At 41.6% G+C, this 20,010-nt stretch overlaps 1 long non-coding RNA gene across 2 annotated transcripts in view; it reads left to right on the forward strand.

Annotated features, from left to right (window-relative positions):
* Positions 1-20,010, forward strand: part of LOC137377728 (uncharacterized) — a 180,523-nt gene that overhangs the window by 92,004 nt on the left and 68,509 nt on the right. Inside the window, exons 2-4 of one of the 2 annotated variants that reach the window (XR_010976475.1) lie at positions 1,494-1,617; positions 6,767-6,929; positions 9,291-9,448. This is a non-coding gene — a long non-coding RNA (uncharacterized lncRNA). The remainder of the gene's footprint in view (positions 1-1,493; positions 1,618-6,766; positions 6,930-9,290; positions 9,449-20,010) is intronic. The other variant, XR_010976474.1, reaches the window with a different exon arrangement.

Raw genomic sequence — 20,010 nt, forward strand, 5'->3', positions numbered from 1 at the left:
TTACCAGCTTCAGAAGAGCAGCTTCAAAGTGAATTGTTAGTCTGTGGGATGGTTCTCCAAGGTAATTTCCATTACCTCCTCCCCTTTGTCAAAAGCAGCTTTGGGAATTTGGAATGAATACTTTCCATATCTGCCACCCTACTGTTACCTAACAATGGAGTGCTGAGGGCACCTCCTCCCATAGAACTGGTCTATCGGACATTAAGGTTGCATTGAAACAGAAAATGAATCATGGTACTAGATTAAATAATCTTAACTTACTTCTCCACTCTTAATTTCTTTCTCTTTCTAGTTGCTATCAAACCCACCTCAACCAGAGCTCACTGTATTTTAAAGCTTTTGTTTCATGCCATAATATTATAATAATGCACTTATAACCTCATCTGTTTCTCCACTGGGTTATTGAATCACATGCTAGATGTATAGCTGCCATAGTAATATCACAATAGACCCTTTAGTTTGCAATTGTATACTCTTATTTTTTTAGATATGAAAATATTTGACAACCCCACTCTGTACCCCCAAAGCCATGCCTTTATGGCGACCTATAGCTACACTTGACACTGACCAGATAGACCCAAAGGAATGTTTTGTCCTCTGTGCTGCCATAGTGGGCGCATAAAGTTGCTTTAGAAAGATTCAGAAGGAGTTCTGCGCATATTTGGCATTCATCTTGAAAGAAAGAAGTGCATTTAAATTGAGATGAACCAAACTGCCCCAAATACAGACCTTCATGAATAATTTGGTATCACCAAAATCAGACCTATTTGTGCTATCTTTTCAGTTTGTCACTCACCTTACATTATTAATGTGAAACTATTGATAGCTGACTGCTTAGGTTTCTTTCATATTTCAGATCTAGATGCAGATTCAGGCTTCTTTCCTCCTAACTCTGGGCTTCCCGAACCTAAATATTAATACTATTAACCTGAAGATGCTCATGATAGTTACAAATAAGAATTAACAATAAACTCTTTTGCATTAATTCTGAATACTACCTTTAATTAACCATAAACTTATAAAACTGGTACTTTCATACAATACTGTTTAACCTTGCCCAATTGTGCTGGAAGTGTAAGTAATCCTTGGGAAAAATTGTTAATTCTCATTTTACGGAAATATTTTACTGTTTGGAATACATAGAATAAAAACTCCAAAGGCTGGAATGGAAACAAAAAAAAATCAGAAAATGTGAGAAACAAGCAGCACATTATTCATTATTTGTAGAGAGCAAAGGATAGGTTAACAACATGGGTAATGCCCTTCAGCAGAACTGAAGAATGAAATGGGTTAATGCCATTAATCATTAAGTTCCTTTTTGGAGTGCTGTAGCTGTTGTTTACGTGTGTTTTCTTTATTTAGATTCTATTAGAAAGTTTGTTAATTTTTTGAGTCTTTCAGTTTCAGATGAATGACTATCCAAAACGTTGATCAGCCTCTATGTTCAAATGCTGACCTGCTGTGTGTTTGTAACATTTTTTTTTTATCATCAGTACTCACCTTCTTCATAAAACTCAAGAAACAATCTCCAGTGGGAAGGCAGTTTAATTCTCCTCGGCAAGAGACATTGATCTCGGTAACATCACTCATGGGCAATCATCCACTATGGGGAGAAAGGTAAATTCAGAGGCAGAGTTGAACCTTGGCTAAAGCTGCACATTTCCTTGCATCTCGAGCCAAACAATATTGCCAAAGCTCAGAGGGGAACCTATTTGCCCACAGATAGCAAATGCCATGCAATTCCAGGGAAGAGGTAAATAAAAAGGCAAATACCCCACAAATTAATGCAAATCTACCAAATTCTAAACTATATATATATTTTTAAATACTATTTTTATGAATCCACAATTACAATTGTACTTTTGTGCAGCATGCATTATGGCAACCTTGAATTGTCTGTCCTTTATTGAGTTCAGAGATTTATGATGCAGTAACTTGGACTTTAGATTATACAAACAGATAGTAATAGCTCTCTGCTTCAAAGGTGTTGACATTTTCAAGTATTTACTACCAGACTGTTTTTCATCCAGGTATTTACAATCCTATCTCATCTTCTTATATAACACCTGTGACATGCAAGATGAGTGAAAACAAGCGCACCGTCAGTACCCTTCGTAGTGCAATTGACAGTGCCCCTCCGTCTTTGATTTACCTCATGTTTTCATAGCTTAACAGCAGAAAAAAAGCTAAGATCATCATAATAAAACTGTACGGAAATGTGGCTGTTCCCTGACGAGCACGACACATCTTAAGTGCATCAACTTAAATATTCCTCTGTGCAAATACCAGCAAGGGAAATATCTGTGTGCACACACACTGAAAGGCCCTGTTAAAGTACTTCTGCTTAATTTTTAACCCTTTGTACCTAGGAATATGTATTAATTCAAGTTCCTCAGAGATTTCTTTGCTATCTGCAGAAAGTTTTGAACAACATTTTCTCACTGCAAGTGATTTTCTTCAATTAGCAAATGCACCTCAGTAGCTTTACATTCTTCTTTGTAATGCCTCCTGATTGCTACTAGTTTGCACACTCTTCTGATCCAAAGAGGTTGTGAAACTAAGATAGGCAGTTAGAATATCTTGTAAGAGAAAATAAAATGGCAAATTCCAGCTTTGTGATAAAAAATACTATTTGATTCACATTAAATCCCGATTAGTCTGACAGGGTACCATGCTGAAATAGAATTAACATGATCAAAAAATAAATCCAACTTCAATTATGACATTGAAATTTAATTGGACACATGAGTAACAAGTGTGGAAGCGTTGGGGTCAGAAAACAAGATGAGATGCAGTTGATCTTTTCAACAGGGCAACCAGAGTCAGCACGGCTGGAAAGCTTGATGAGGTGAAATGGTAACTGCTAGAAGTGTGCCGACAGCTAATGGCATTTACATTTCTGAGAGGTGGTTGGGACTGAAACATTCATTTCATTGCTCTGTGACCAGATCCAGTCAATGTTATACAGAGGAATGTAAGGTTGTTAAGGCAAAATTTGGCCTTTATTGCAAGTGGATTGGAATAAGAAAGTCTTTTTACACTTGTACAGGGATTTGGTGAGACCACACTTGTTCTCCATATTGAAGGAAGGATATACTTGCATTGGAGGTGGGATAGTGAAGGTTCACTAGACTGGTTCCTGGGATGACAGGGTTGTCCCATGATGAGAGGCTGAGTAAATTGGGCCTATACTTTCCGGGGTTTAGAAGAATGAAAGATGATCTCATTGAAACATAAAAGATTCTGAAGGGGCTTGACAGGGTAAACACTGAGAGGCTGTTTCCCCTGGCTGAGGAATCTAGAACAGGGGGTGCAGTTTCAGGATAAAGAGCAAATCATTTAGGACTGAGGTGAAGAGAAATTTTTTCACTCAAAGGGTTGTGAATCTTTGGAATTCTCTACCCAAGAGGATTGTGGATGCTTCATTACTGAATATATTTAAGGTTGGGATAGACAGATGTTTGGTCTCTCAGGGAATCAAGGGATATGGGGAGTGGGTGGAAAAGTGGAGTTGAGGCAGAAGATTAGCCATGATTGTATTGAATGGCAGAGTAGGCTTGAGGGGCTGTATGGTCTACTCCTGCTCCTATTTCTTATGTTCTTATTTGCAGCACACACAAGCTTCAGCATATGGTTGATTTAGAAATAACAGCTACAGTTGACAGCGGCACAGTAATTTGGAGTGTCTGAATGAAGAAAAATATCTTAGTGGCCATCACTTGGGCTAATCGATATGGCCAATGGTATAAGTTCCCTGATAATTACTGCTTATGGGTTCTGCCAGATGAATCAATTCTCAATATCACTAAACAAGCTACTACTTAAAAATAGAGCCATAAATAATGGACCCTGAGATTGATAGAGTTGCCTGCCAAAACTGTCGTTCAACACCATTAATATGACTCTCTCTGAACTATTGGATCTGTCCGGTTACACTTAAAATACTATTGAAACTTCTCTTCTGAAATTCTGGTTATTTACGTTTTATTTGTTTTAATTCTTATGCTTATGTGTTATTGTGTACAGATGTATTCAGAGTTTAAGGATGTAAGATGAGAGCTGGAAAATTTGAAGACCATTCAACACAGCTCATATTTAGAAGCCCCACATAGGAAAAAAGATCTCTCAACTCGGCAATCAATGGCTGGAATTTTACGCCCTCCCTGGGAGTGGGCTGGGAGGCAGTGTGGGGGGGGGGGGGGGGAGTGTAAAATCAGGTGGGATGGATGGGGGTGCACTGACCATCACCTACCCGCCTCTGCTGGTATTTTACTAGTGTCGGGGAGGTGTTGGGCGACCCGTCCATCTTTAGGCCAATTGAGGCCCTTAAGTGGCCATTACCAGCCATTGCTGGTATACCAATACCAATACCACCAATGTCACCTGGGGAGGCCACCGAGTAAAACCCACTGGCCTCCTTGCAGGCTGGTGCAGGTGGACCCTGTGTCCCACAGAGGACTCCCCCAGTGTCACTGGCTGTCCCCACTGCAAGAACCCACCTGCCCTCGTGATTGACCCCCCCCGTTCCCCTCCCCCTCACCAGGGCTTGGCTGATTGGCCCTGGCGAGTCCTGACCCCACTTACCTTCTTCTCTGGCTGACTCCAGGGAATGGCCACCACTCTCGGTGGTGCTGCTGGCACCGAAGAGCTACTGGCCCTCTGATTGGACATCCTACCTCAGGGGTGGAAGCCACAACCTCAGGCAATGAGCCACACGAAATAGCGTTGCGGCTTCCTGGGCTGGCGTAGGTGGGCTTGCCCCTGACTTTCCATCCAGTGGCCAGGGCCACAACCTCCTCACTAAATCCCAACCAATGTTTCTTCTATTTCCAGACAGCAATTATATAAAAGAGATTTGCACAATAATGACGTAGGCACAGAAAAACGTTTCAGAAACTTTCTATTAATTGAGAATGTACAATCATAAACTTAGCATTTGCATCTAATACAAATATAAATTAAAGTCCTGCTTGGGTAAAGTTGGGGCATCATGTTTGCCAGTTCCCTGTAAAATTGAACTCTCGTGAAAAACTTTATTACACCACTCCTGCGATTTTAAAGCAACATTATGTCCATGAAATATCCCAGACCATAAAATATAATGAAAATAAAATAAAATCAAATGTGAAAAATGCAGTGGCACATCCAGCAACTGCTCATGAAGGGATTGCTCGAGGCCCAGCTATGTTTCCCTCAATCCCCAGTGTAAGTGGGGACGATCAAGGTAATTTTCCAGGCCGCCTGCACCCCACTCCCGCCTCAGCCAATTGAGCTCACATATGCACATCTGATAAGAAAAGGTATACAGGCCTCCAGTATACCTTATAGGCTGCCTGCAACGAATCTGCCCTAACCATCAGCCTCAAGATAACGAACATCATGGGGAAGGACGTCAGAAATGCTCCATCCATCAATATTGGCGACCACGCTCTGGATGTGGTTCAAGAGTTCACCTACCTAGGCTCAACTATCACCAGTAACCTGTCTCTAGATGCAGAAATCAACAAGCGCATGGGAAAGGCTTCCACTGCTATGTCCAGACTGGCTAAGAGAGTGTGGGAAAATGGTGCACTGGCACGGAACACAAAAGTCCGAGTGTATCAAGCCTGTGTCCTCAGTACCTTGCTCTATGGCAGCGAGGCCTGGACAACGTATGTCAGCCAAGAGCGACGTCTCTATTCATTCCATCTTCGCTGCCTCCGGAGAATACTTGGCATCAGGTGGCAGGACCGTATCTCCAACACAGAAGTCCTCGAGGCAGCCAACATCCCCAGCTTATACACACTACTGAGTCAGCGGCGCTTGAGATGGCTTGGCCATGTGAGCCGCATGGAAGATGGCAGGATCCCCAAAGAAACATTGTACAGCGAGCTAGCCACTGGTATCAGACCCACCGGCCGTCCATGTCTCCGCTTTAAAGACGTCTGCAAACGCAACATGAAGTCCTGTGACATTGATCACAAGTCGTGGGAGTCAGTTGCCAGCGTTCGCCAGAGCTGGCGGACAGCCATAAAGGCGGGGCTAAAGTGTGGCGAGTCGAAGAGACTTAGCAGTTGGCAGGAAAAAAGACAGAAGCGCAAGGGGAGAGCCAACTGTGTAACAGCCCCGACAACCAATTTTATCTGCAGCACCTGTGGAAGAGCCTGTCACTCTAGAATTGGCCTTTATAGCCACTCCAGGTGCTGCTCCACACACCACTGACCACCTCCAGGCGCTTACCCATTGTCTCTCGAGACAAGGATGGCCAAAGAAGAAGACTGGCCTCCAGTAATATATCAGGCAATTGAAGCCAGGCCCTTGCTCTGCCACACTGCCAATATTTGTCTTGTAAGTAGCACCTTGGTTCTGCACAACAGAAAATCCCAGAAGCAGCTGTTGTGTAATTGCCATAGTTACCTCTGCATTACTTGCAGTATCACACACTAGTGCATACAGAAATAGGAGGATAGTGCCTCTGAGGTAGAAGATTAGCCATAATCTTACGGAATGGCCCACTTCAGCTCCTATTTCTTATGCTCTAAAAGAGGAGTGAGAGGTAAAGAGATCACAGAGTATGTTAGCGGGCTGAAGACAGAGCAACAGAAGCTGAATGCAGAGAGGGAGAAACATCAGAAAGAACAGCAACAGATGAGACGCAAACTCCCCGAGTAAGAGATGTCAAACCAAAGAGATGATGAATGGATTTTTGAGCCTCTATAGTTCATAATCTCTATATCTATGTAAATAATTTTGATGTTATCTAATTTTATGTTTTTTTTATTTTTAGCAAACAAGACATCTCTTTGGAAAAGAGGGGAATGTTGTGTAATTGCCTTTAAGAGTGATGTCCCTTTAAGATCTTAGTATGCTAATGAGCTGAGCACCAGGATGCTGCCATATGACTACATACCAGTCTCACTCTGTAACTGTAACACCAAGAGGCAAGTCCTGTAAGTAGTGCTCTGTTCTGTAGATAGTTGTTAGCTATAAATCAACCTGTTTGAGATCTTCAACAACCTGGATTCCACGCATCTCATTTATGTTGCATCAGACAACATAAAAAGCTTCTCATAACAACGGTGGAGATACTGAACAATTGGGCTGTGCTGGTCTCTGACCAGACTTCCAGTGAGAGACTGGTGGAACCTCCATGGATTTTCAAGGTCCCAGTTTTGGATCTTATCTGATTACCTCCCATTGCTTCAGGGCACTGGTGATCATGAGTATCACCATCCTTTCTTTAAAAAAAAATTAAACTTGTTTATAAGTCACCTATATATAGAATAATTTGTAAATGGTTTGATGTCTGAAATCCAGTGAATAACTGAACATCAGAAAAGATGCATAATACCCCAACATAACCCAGTGAAAAGTGTTTGAGCAGCTATTGCTTCCCATCACTTTTTTTAAATGTTCAAATCTTGCATAACTAGAGAAGAACATATTGAAAGATTAATAGTTGAGTTTTAATATGGAGGGTTTAGTGGCCAATTAGTTTGTCTTACTTAAATAAACAAGACTTAAAAAGTGTAAGAAATTGTTCTTTCAATGCTGTTGAAAGTTTGGTATCAAAAGAGATCATAAATTTTATTAAAGTGCTCACTTAAGCTTTAAAAAAGATAGAAGACTTGCATTTATATAGTGTCATCCACAACCTCAGTATATTATTATCGCTTCGTATTCCTTTTGAAGTGTGGTCACTTTTGTAATGCAGAAAACACAGCAGCCAATTTGAGCATAACAAAGTGCCACAAAGAGCAATGGCCAGAATTTTACACCACCCCAAGAGTGGGTTGGTGGCGGGGGATGGGGGATGAGTGGGGTGGCGTAAAATGGAGCAGGAGGCACTGGGAGACCTTCCTGACTCGCTCCCACCTCCGCTGCCACTTTACGCAGGCCGGAGGCAGCGAAAAACGTCCCGCCCTCCCAAGGCTAATCAAGGCCATTAACTGGCCACTTAACGGCTACTTAAGGGCCTTCGACCGCCTCCACGGGGATTTTATGTATGGCAAGTAGACGCCCTGGAGCCGGAAGAAGCCGCCTAACTAAAGCATGCGGCTTTCGAGCGTCCCGGGGTGACCCTCATGATCAGGCACCCTGTGCCCGATGGAGGGTTGCCCCCACTACCCCAACCACCCCCAAGACCCAACACTCCCCTCTTCCCCCCAGTCAACCACCCTTGCCTCACCAGGGCCTGACCGATTACCCCTGGCGAGGCAACCAAAACTTACCTTCCCTCCCAGCTCCCAGGCATTTTGTCTTCGTGCCGGGCTGCAGTGCCTGCAGTGGCCACCGCTCCAGGTGCTGCTACTAGGACTAAGAACTGCGGCCCGCTGATTGGCCAGCAGCTCTATTCAGCGGGTGGAAGTCCCGCCTCACACCAGTTGAAGCCTGAGAACCTGCAAAATACAGGTCGGATCCCCAGGCAAGGCGGAAACGGGTTTGCCACCAACCTTTCAGTCTGTGGCTGGCTCCTGTCCGCCTACCGTAAAATACAGGCCAATGTGATAATGACCAGATCATTTTTAAAATTTTTTTTAATGGAATGTGGGCATCGCTGGCAAAGCTAGCATTTGTTGCCCATCCCTAATTGCCCTTGACAAGGGAATGGCTTACTAGACCATTTCCAAGGACCGTTAAGATCAGCCACATTGCTGTGGGTCTGGAGTTACAAGTTGGCCAGACCTACTTGCCAAAGGGCACTAGTGAACCAGATGGGTTTTTACGACAATCGATGATAGTTTCATGGCACCATTACTGAGACTCGCTTTCAATTTCAGATTTTTATTAAATAATTGAATTGATTAATTAGCTGAATTTTTTTAATTCCAGCAGTTGACATGGTGAGATTTGAACCAATGCCCCAACAGTATTAGCCTAGGCCTCTGGATATTAGTTTAGTGACACCATCACTACACCATCATCTTGATTGAGGCATTGCTATTGGCTGGGTCTTCCCTGTTATTCTTCGAAATAGTGCCATGGGATCTTTCTCATGCACTTGAGAGGACATACGGGGCCGAGGGTTTAACATCTTTTCTGAAAAAAAAGAACCATCAACAATGCAGTACTCCCTCGGTCTTGCCAGCCTAGATTGTGCACTGATATCTCTCAAGTGAGAATTGAACCCATCGCCTTCTAATTCAAGGTATTGAGCCATGGCCTAGTCACTTACTTTTCACTTCACATGAGGGGTGCACACCCAAATCATCAACTTGTCCTTTCATCTTTACAGGTGCTGATGAACTTGTCATGCATTTCCAGCATTTCTTTTGTTTCAAATTTTTTCTTTTTTTTACTTTTTTTTTTAGCTATTCTTGATATTTTAGTCAACAGTCAACATGATTTTTTTTTAAATAAGTACAATCACATCATCATTTGAAGCTTTCAGACTGTCAGACTGTCAGAACATATTTATTCTTGGAAGATGAACAGTGACAGGCTGCAGCTGAAAACATTCCTTTAGCAGGTTAGTTGATACAGTCTTTTTAGTCAAATGTCATTGAGCACTAATCAAATGATTAATTACTTTTCATTTTGCTATATGGTTGAATAGCATACTGTTTTATCATTTGAGAAGCAGGGATGATAAGTTAGTGACTATGGAACAGCAGTGTGGGAAGAGAAAGGGTGGAGGTCAGGAATAGGACTGCAAGGCAGCATGTAGGTGTTCCAGCACGTTCTGCTGCAGAGCTGGAAAATGTGGCTTTTCACATGATTGTTGAGAAAGTGTATTTACAATCTCAGTTATTTCATCAGAGCAAGATGATTATAATTGCATTTGAACTACAACTGTAGTGTCAGTGCAAAGTGAAAGTACTTCACATCAACACTGAGAAATTGGATTTAGGGCCTCACCTGAAATGTAATGGTGATGTGTTTGAGATGGTACAGTGCATGTTGTTATGACCGAGGAGGGAGAAGTGAACTGTTAATTCAGTCCCACTTCTCCATGCGTCACAGCATATCAATAATTTTTCCCAATTACCGAGAACAGTCAATTAGACTCTCTACTTGTCTCCAGCATAAAGCACTCCAACCACGTTTCTTTAATCAACAACAAAATTAACTATTTATATTAAAACCAAGTCTTAACCAATAATGACATAAATCGATATATGAATTGAGATATTAAAGCTCCTTATTTTCCCAAGTCCTCAAGAACACACACATACATCCAAAAAAATGGTTAACTGCGAAAGAAAGGATTTTGGTTTTCAGCTGTTTCATAGGAATGAAAGGAATAATAAAATAACTTAGTCTGTCATGATCTGGAAGGAAGTTCTTCAGTTTGGCGAGGTGTCCCAAAGTCGAATAATTGGATGCCACTCTAAGTCTTTCCAGGCAAGGTTGATGAACAGTCTGTGATGGGTAGGTGTTCAAGGAAATTCAACTGCAGCAGTCTTCGCATAGGTCTTCCATCAGGGATGTAGCATCAGGTCTTCTTAGGTCTTACAGCAGCAGTACAGCAGTAGAAGATTTCTTCAAATTTCAGGAGTTCCTAAAACATAGGAGGCAACAGTACAACTTGATGCAGGGATTCTTCAGAGACAGGAGGCAATAGGAAGCTGCCACATTTGGAATAGTGGGTTTTCTCAAGCGATGCAGGATTCCTTTACAGAGAGGTAATACTTTTTCTGGGTCTTTTTCTGATCTCCAGGCAGGTCAGAATCAAATTTCAGAATGCCTGCTTTTTTGTCCAAATTCACTGGCTTTTTAAAGTTCAAAACTGAAACTGAAACTGAAACTTCTCTCTCTTGCCACTCAAAGAGTAGTTCTGAGGTCAAACCCCTTACTGGTTTCCTTGAAATTACCTGATTTCCTGTCCTTGTTTACAAGTTCAGCTTTTGTTGAACTTCCTTTCAAAACATCCATAAAGTTCAAGCGTCTCAATGTCCAGTGAAATCCTTTTTCAGTTTTTTAAAAGACAGAGAATCCTAAGTTTTTAATACAAAAACAAAATCATTGTAACAATGTTCACTAGGGTGCTGCCTGGTATGTGGAAAAACTTGTAAAACTGTGTCTGGTTTCAGTAGAACAAAGGATGATTTAGCAGAGGTGTTAAAAATTATGAAGGAATGGAACAGTGTAGATAGAAACTGAGTATTTCCAGTGATAGTAGAGTCTAGAATGTATAATATTAAATGTAAGAGATTTAGAACAGAAAGCAGAGAAACTTTATTAACACAGAAAGGTGGACTGTATGACCTGTGTCCATGTTGTAATTTCTATGCAGTTCTATGAGTGCGACTCTCTCCTCTCTACTTCAGATTTATACAACAGGACAAATACGCCAATGTCATGCTTTGAAAGGGAACAGTGCTTGATAGGAGTGCAGGCTAAATAATCAGCACTGAAGTGTTTTAGCCTTATCTTTGACCTACACTTCCTTCTGGGAGTGCAGCACTGTTAGATTTACCGTTAAAATTATAGTGTCAATGTGAAGTTAATGAAACTTTGCTCTAACACTACAGCTGTGGTGTAATTGGAGTCTTGGTATCTTCCCCTAGGATGGAATGAAGATCAAAAGGTGAATTTCTTCAGGCAGCTTCTGCTTTCTGTGCTCAGCTCTGTCTGATAGGATTGAAAGAAAGGCCTGCATTTATGCAGCACCTCATCATGCAACTCGTCACTGGTCCATGGCATGCACTTCACGCGCAATGAATTACTTTGAAGTCTAGTCACTGTTCTAGATAAGTGGATAAAATAGCCATTTTTTTCAAACAGCAATGAAACAAATGACCAGTTTTTATTTTTGGTTGTGTTACTTGAGAAAAAAAGGTGTGTCAGTACTTGGAGAGTTCCCTGTTCTTGTGCAAGTAGTGTCATGGAATCTTCAATGTCTATCCAAACTAAAGACAAAACCTTAGTATAACATCTCATCCAGAGGGTGTCATCTTTGACTTGGCATTCTTTGCACTCCCTCAATACTGTAATACAGTGTCAGACTAGATTATGTGCCATAATCCTGGAGTGGGACTTGAGTCCACAAATTTCTGACTTTAGGGAAGACCATTGTTTTTGGCCCTTACCACAAATTATGCTCCCTTGCTACTGATTCCATTCCCAATACAAACTACTGTCTCAGATTGAAGCATACTGCAACTTTGACTATGAACTCATCTTCCAACCCCATAACCTCTCCATCATGAAGACTGCCAACTTCCATCTCTCTAACATCGCCCCTCCCTGCCCTGTCTCAGCACATCTGCCACTGAAACCTTCATATATGCCTTGATCACGCTAATAATCCAATACTCTCCTGACTGGCCTCCCATTCTCCACCCTCCATAAACTTGAGCTCATCCAAAACTCTGTTGCCTGTATCCTAACCCACACCAAGTCCTGAACATCCATCACATCCAGGTGGACGTAAAAGATTCCATGGCATTACTTGAAGAAGAGCAGGAGGGTTCTACAGATATCTTATTCCTCAACAATACCACTAAAACAGATTATCTGGTTATTTCTTTAATTGCTAACTGTGGAAGTTAACTGCACAAATCGCTGCCATGTTTCCAATATTATAACAATGACTACACTTCAAAATTGCTTCATCAGCTGTCAAACGCTTTCGGATATCCCGAAGTCATGAACAGCATTTATAAATGCAACCTTTTCTTTATTCCTTGATTCATTGCGATACAATTAAGGAAGTGTAAATAGTTCATTCAGCTGTCAGCACACAATTAGTCCATCTTTATGCTCAGGAAAGTTAGTTGACATTGGGAGACTGATAAAAAGGGAACATAGAAAAATACAAAATGCCCAACAGATATCTGGATTAAAAGTTTTATATCTGTATGTTACTGTATGACTGTATAATGCCAGAAGCATGACTGATTGAACTGTGCTGACCACAGGGCCAATAATATATCATTAGCATGGACCAATCTATTTCCAAAGCAAGAGGTAAAAAAACTGCAATGTTAATTCCTTACCAGCTTTACCTTCAACCTTTACAACTAGCCCCAGATGCATGTCAAAAGATGAAGGTGAATGCTATGAAAGGATATAAAGACCTTGGAGAGGGTGCAGAGGAGATTTACCAGAATGGTACCATGGATGAGGGATTGTCTTGAGAAGCTGGGATTGTTCTTAGAAGAGAGGAGGTTATGGGAAGATTTAATAAAGGTGTTCAAAATTATGAAGGGTTTTGGTAGGGGAGAAAGGAAAAAAAATGATTCCACCCAGCAGAATAGTTCAAACCAGAAGTCACAGATTTAAGATAATAGGTACAAAAGCAAAGGGGGAGATGAGGGGAATTTTTTTTTGCTTAGTGTATTATGATCTGGAAAGCACTGCCTGAATGGATGGTGGAAACAGATTCAATAGTAAGTTGGATGTATACTTAAAAATGAAAAACTTGCAGGGCTACGGGGAAAGAGCATGGGAGTTGTATTAATTGGTAGCTTATTCAGAGTCAGCACAGACATAATAGGTTGAACAATCGCCTCTGTTTTGTATGATTCTATATTTCTGTGTGCATCATTGTGACTCTGACTACCTGACCACAAAACCAGCATTTGCCAAGCTACATGCCTGCACTCTCCTGCTATAACTTATGACATTGGTTGCCTGCTACCTCATTACTCAGTCCCTCAGGCAATGCCTGCTTCCTCCTGGTCTTGTCTTCTGCCATTCTATCAGTGCCTTAAATCTGCTCTCAAAACCATTATGTTTCACATTGGCCATGCCTACATGGCTGGCGGGCAGCCATAAAGACAGGGCTAAAGTGTGGTGAGTCGAAGAGACTTAGCAGTTGGCAGGAAAAAAGACAGAAGCGCAAGGGGAGAGCCAACTGTGTAACAGCCCCAACAAACAAATTTTTCTGCAGCACCTGTGGAAGAGCCTGTCACTCTAGAATTGGCCTTTGTAGCCACTCCAGGTGCTGCTCCACACACTACTGACCACCTCCAGGCGCTTACCTTTTGTCTCTCGAGATAAGGAGGCCAAAGAGAGAGAGAGATGCCGACATGGTCATTTAAAATTTCTGCTCCAAAACCTGCCTCTAAAAACTGGGACACTGAGCAATGTTGCAGGAGATTGCCTAATAAATACATTTATCACATTGAATATAGAGACCCATTTTCCAATGAGTAAGATTTTTATTTGCCATAATGTGTTACAATGCACTTAATGTTTCTTTTACTTTCATTATTCATGCATAGAAACATAGAAAAATAGGAGCAGAGACAGGCCATTTGGCCCTTCGAGCCTGCTCCGCCATTCAAAAAAGACCATGACTGATCATCTAATTCAGTATCCTGTTCCCACTTTCTTCCCATATCCCTTGATCCCTTTGGCATAAAGAAATATGTCTATCTCCTTCTTGAATATATTTAATGACTTGGCCTCCACTGCCTTCTGTGGTAGAGAATTCCACAGGTTACCTCTGAGTGAAGAAATTTCTCCTCATCTCGGTTGTAAATAGCATACCCCATATCCTGAGACTGTGACCCCTGGTTCTGGACACCCCAGCCATTGGGAACATCCTCCCTGCATCTAGCCTGTCTAGTCCTGTTAAAATTTTATAGATTTCTATGAGATCCCCTCTCATTGTTCTAAACGCTAGTGAATATAGGTTGAGTCGACGTAATCTCTCCTCATACGCCAATCCTGCCATCCCAGGAATCAGCCTAGTAAATCTTATTTGCACTCCCTCTGTGGCAAGACCAAAACTGCGCACAATATTCCAGACGTAGTCTCACCAAGGCCCTGTACAACTTTGGTAAGACATCCTTGCTCCTGTACTCAAATCCACTTGCAATGAAGGCCAACATATCATTCGCCTTCCTAACTGCTTGCTGCACCTGAATGCTTGCTTTCAGCGACTGGTGTACAAGGACACCCAGGTCCATCTTGGCTTCAATTTTTTCTCTGCTGATTTTTTGATCTCTTCTTTTTCTTGCTTTTACTTCTTTCCTTGCATTTTCCCAATCTTTTTGCAAATTCTTCCCTGCATTTTTAATGTTATTTTCTGCAAAGCGTCTTTCTTTCTTCAGACTTGTGCATTCAGATGTGTGCCATGTCAGTATGTGTGATGAGCCATCGCCGACTGAAGACATGCAGGAAAAATAGCATGGCAATATTCAATAATTAGAAACTATGGAGCAGTTTAGCAACTGCCAACATTTCAGTGCAATGACAGCTACTGGGCGGCGCAGTGGTTAGCACTGCAGCCTCACAGCTCAAGGGACCTGGGTTCGATTCTGGGTACTGCCTGTGCGGAGTTTGTAAGTTCTCCCTGTGTCTGCGTGGGTTTTCACCGGGTGCTCCGGTTTCCTCCCACAGCGAAAGACTTGCAGGTGATAGGTAAATTGGCCGTTGTAAATTGCCCCTAATGTAGGTAGATGGTAGGGAATATGGGATTACTGTCGGGTTAGTATAAATGGGTGGTTGTTGGGCGGCACAGACTCGGTGGGCCGAAGGGCCTGTTTCAGTGCTGTATCTCTAAAAGAAAAATAAAGTACTTCAGTTTTTAGTGGTTTCCATAAAGCCAGAATGGTGTCAGCAAGTATATTGGCATCCAAGTAATCTTAGTGTCTACTGAAAAGTATTGGATCTGGTCGAATAATACTATCGAAATAATATATTTAAAAACATCTCCAGCACCACCAATGCTGGGAAGGCTTAAATACAGCATGACAAGTTTACATAGGCAGTCTCCTTTATGCATTTATACTGGCAGGAAGTGCACGCAGATAAAAGATTTTTCATATATTATAGATAATATTATTATATCAAAATATTATGTATAAATCGGAACAGAATGTATGACTTAAAATTGGGAACTGAATGACATTTGTGTGCCTTCGGTCCAATTATCCCCCGCCCTATAATCCTATGTTACTTGGAGTACTTTTGGTCTTGATTTCCCTACATGCAATGCCATAGAAGATCCATTAAACATGGGAGTGTTGGTGGTTCTATCTGTTATTTTCCAGTCTGTCTGCTAGTCCCACTCCGCAGTATGATTTACTGTGCAACACTATGGCTGCTAATTTCCACACCAATACGCCTGCATCAAAAACTATGTGAGTAGACAACAGTTCAGGATCTCTCTGTCATCGAGCACACAGTCTAGTGAAATGATGTGACCACTAAAGGGAAAATCCTTGGATATTGTTAATGCTGCTGAAAGTAACAAAACATTTGCTGTAATCAAAAACCAAACTTACAATCAATTATTCTAAAACACATCAAGATAAAAGACATGTATTTGAATTCCTGGTTAGACTTAGTTTTCAGGCAATTAGACACTTTATGTTGCTTTAATATTTCTTCTGCTTGAAAGATTAAATCAAACACCATTATACATATCTCAAGAAAATGGTTGTTAGTGCAGTGGGAGGTTTACAGTGCATGTCACAGAGGGTATTTTTGTTTATGTGCTTTTCTGTCCTTTGGTTGACACATTTGACATGCCTGGTCAATGTCTGCACTGCAGAATAAAAACTGTGGGTGGCATTTTCTTGCTTTAAATTATCAGTGGAGGAAAATACACCCTTGCATTGCTCAGACGGTTGAGCTGCATTTTGAGGCATACACTCATTTAAATAGAAATTGGTGCCTTAATGACTTGCATAACTTGTGTGCTGACCTTTAGCCACCTTTATTGCTTGCTGCCTGCAATGAGGTGCACTGTGTATCTTGGATGTACAGCAAGCCTCAGGCTTCCACGGCTGATTTTCAAGAAGCAAAAACCTAATGTGTTTAAAAATGTTGTTATGAAACTGCTTCTGTTTCTTCTGTAAAATATATCTTAAAGAACTTATAGTTGAATTCTGGACATTGAGTCATATGGAGATTGCTGAACTTTGTGTTTTAAAAAACAAAAGGAATGGTCAACACAAGGTTGGCTTGTGGACAGGTCTTATTGGAAAGCATCTGTTTGCAAATAACCCAGCAGGGGGTTGTGCTTGTGACTCTGAAATGATGTTTGCAAGGGAATGACAGGCAAGGATTTATGGTTGTCATAGGACTTGTTTCTGAAAAAAGTTGGTTCCATTTTAAACTGTTAAAAAGCCAGTTGGATTGGCTAAAAAGAGAAGGAAGGAGTTGCTGTGTGCCTGCCAGGAGAAGACAGCTGATATCTTTCCTGTATTTGAAGAATCCCTGCATCTTTAAATAATTCCTGCATCAAATTCTACTATTTCCTCCTGTATTTGAAGAAACCTTTACTGCTATATTGCTGCTATCAGATCTAAGAAAAATCCTTGTTGCTACTTCCTGCTTTAAAGCCTGACTGGAGCTTTCTGTTCTGTATCTTTGTGAAGCCTACCCAGATTAATCATCAACATTGCCTGGAAACAACTATTCTAGAAATATTTCTTTGACAACCGCTTTTGGGATACCTCGCCAAAACAAAGGATTTCCTTACCTTCTTTTCAGTCTAAGTGTTTGTTTTATTACTTCTATTTCTTTGTAACAGCTGTAAACAAAAATCCCTTTGTGATGGAAATCCTGCATGCCAAATGGAAAATATTAATTTCATCGTATAGAACTTTGCTTGAGACTTTTACTTAAATGGTTCCAAATAACTTAAAAAAAGAACAGAGTAGCAAGGATGGCCACACATTAATTTGCACATGAAAAGCCAAAGGCTGACTGGAGAAAAAGTTGATTACCCAGTCTATCCAGAACAATGGGGGTGCTCTCAGATTAAATTACCTAGAATGGTTTTGTCAATGTTGATTGTCAAAAGCCAGCCACACCCATTGACTTTGAAAGAGTCAACCCCATCCCCACACCAAGTACATTTGCACAGCTTGAGAGGAGAACTTTGAATTTCAAAAAAACCTTCCAGAAACTTCTGTTTCAAACAAAGACGTAGTCACATGACAGACCTTCCTGTGTAACTCTGAGAATGTGTCTTGTGTCTCTGAAAGCAGACAGTAACTGAACTCCAAGGAAAAAAGCACCTCTCTCTTTCCCTATTCCGCTCCAGCAAAGTCCCAGGGGAGCCTCAGCTGCAGCTAAACCTCAAATCTACAGATCCTCACAGTCAGCAAAAGAGGATGGAGAAAGCCTCTCTTCAGCCTTCTGGAACCAGAGAAGCAAGCCCAAATTGTGCACATGGCCCAGCGAGGACTTCAAGTCTTCAATTTCAACTAAGGACACTGGGACTACAGTTCTGTATTTAAATTCCATTTTTATTAAGGACTCTACTCCAACCTCCCAACTCTTTTTTCTTCTCTGTATCTATTTGTATGTGTGTGTGTGTGTGTGCCTCTCGTATGAATGTGAGCATGGATGCATTGCATATTTTAATAATTTTAACCGGATTAGAGTGATAAGATTAATAAACTTACATCTTTCTTGTTTAAACTCACGAAAACCTGTCTGATTGGTTCATTTACAACTGTAATTAGAGGAGCAGGAGCAAGTGTTCATTGAGCTGGTAAGTTAAATTACTATGTTCAAAGGATAAACCCTATTGTGGTCAAACCAGAGAAGGGGCGAAAGGGGAGCCTGAGACCTCCTCCTCACCCGGTTGTAACACCTTTTTTTCCCCGGTTAACCAGTTGTGTATGTACGTATGTGTGAGGGCTAGGATAATATAAGGGGCTTTGATATTTCCATTCGTGCATATGTTTTGCTTCATTATTTGTTAAGACTTGGTTTATAATAAATGGATAATTTAGTTGTTTATTAAAGAAACCTGGTTGGTGTGCTTTATTCTGGGGGAAAATAGAGTATCTGATTGACTGTTTTAGGAAGTGGGAAAATTTAAATAGATGTTGTGACCTGTGGAGAAGTGGAACTGAATTAACAGTGCACTCCTCCCGCCTCGGTCAGAACAATATTTGCCTCCTGCCATTGTATTATGTTAAAAATGTTTGGTGATATGTGTTGTTCTTGTGTATCAATATATCATTCCTAAAGTTTATCATATATTGACAGTTGCAAGGCAGGACCTTTCTACATTGACAGAATTATGTGATGCAGAATCCTATGTTAATGGGTCCAATAAGAATGCAGAGGTTGGAATTGAGTGGGGTCGGGGGTGGGTGTGTTCAGGAGCAATAGTGGGTGTGAAACCTTGAAGATGTATAGACGTATGGGAATGTCCAATTTCAACATTATCATTAGTACCTCATTATCATTTTACTTCTGGGTTTCACATCTCTAATGCATGTGAGTGGGTGGGATGTGAGCTGGATTAACACAATTTCACCTCAAATATTTGAAGGGCTAATGAAAAATTTGGAGGACTTGGGAGCATCTGTAAAGGCATAAAAAAATTTGACTAGGGAGTCAGGGCATTCAAAGGCTGTGCCCCATTTCACCTTGATGTACTGCGAGGTGCAGTAAGGAGCAGGAAGTAAATAATAAGTGGCTTGGGCTGATAAGTGGCAAAAAACATTTGCACCACACAGAAGAGAATGTAACCATCTCCCATTGATATTCCACTGGCATTACCATTGCCGAAGCCCTACCATCAACGGCGGTTACCATTGACCAGAAAGTTAACTGGACCAGCCATATACATACTGTGGCTACAAGAACAGGTCAGAGACTGGGAATTCTGCGGTGAGTAACCCATCTCCTGACTCCCCAATGTGTGTCCATCATCTGCAAGGCAAAAATCAGGCGTTTGATGGAATACTCTCCACTTGCTTGGTTGAATGCAGCTCCAACGACATTCAAGAAGCTCGACACCATCCAGGACAAGGCAGCCTACTTGATCAGCACTCCCTCCAGCATCTTATCATTCCTTCCCTCCACCACTGATGCACAATGGCAACAGTGTGTACCATCTACAAGATGCACTGCTGCAACTCGCCAAGCATCCTTCGATAGCACCTTCCAAACCCGCAACCTCTACAACCTAGAAGGACAAGGGCAGAAGACGCATGGGAACACCACCACCTGCAAGTTCCCCTCCAAGCCACACACCATCTTGACTTGCAACTATATCACCATTCTTTCACTGTCACTGGGTCAAGATCCTGGAACCATCTTCCTAACAGCACTGTGGGTGTACCTACACCACATGGACTGCAGCGGTTCAAGATGGCGGCTCAC

Source organism: Heterodontus francisci, chromosome 15 (genome assembly GCF_036365525.1).
Source record: "Heterodontus francisci isolate sHetFra1 chromosome 15, sHetFra1.hap1, whole genome shotgun sequence".
Taxonomy (NCBI): Eukaryota; Metazoa; Chordata; class Chondrichthyes; order Heterodontiformes; family Heterodontidae; genus Heterodontus; species Heterodontus francisci.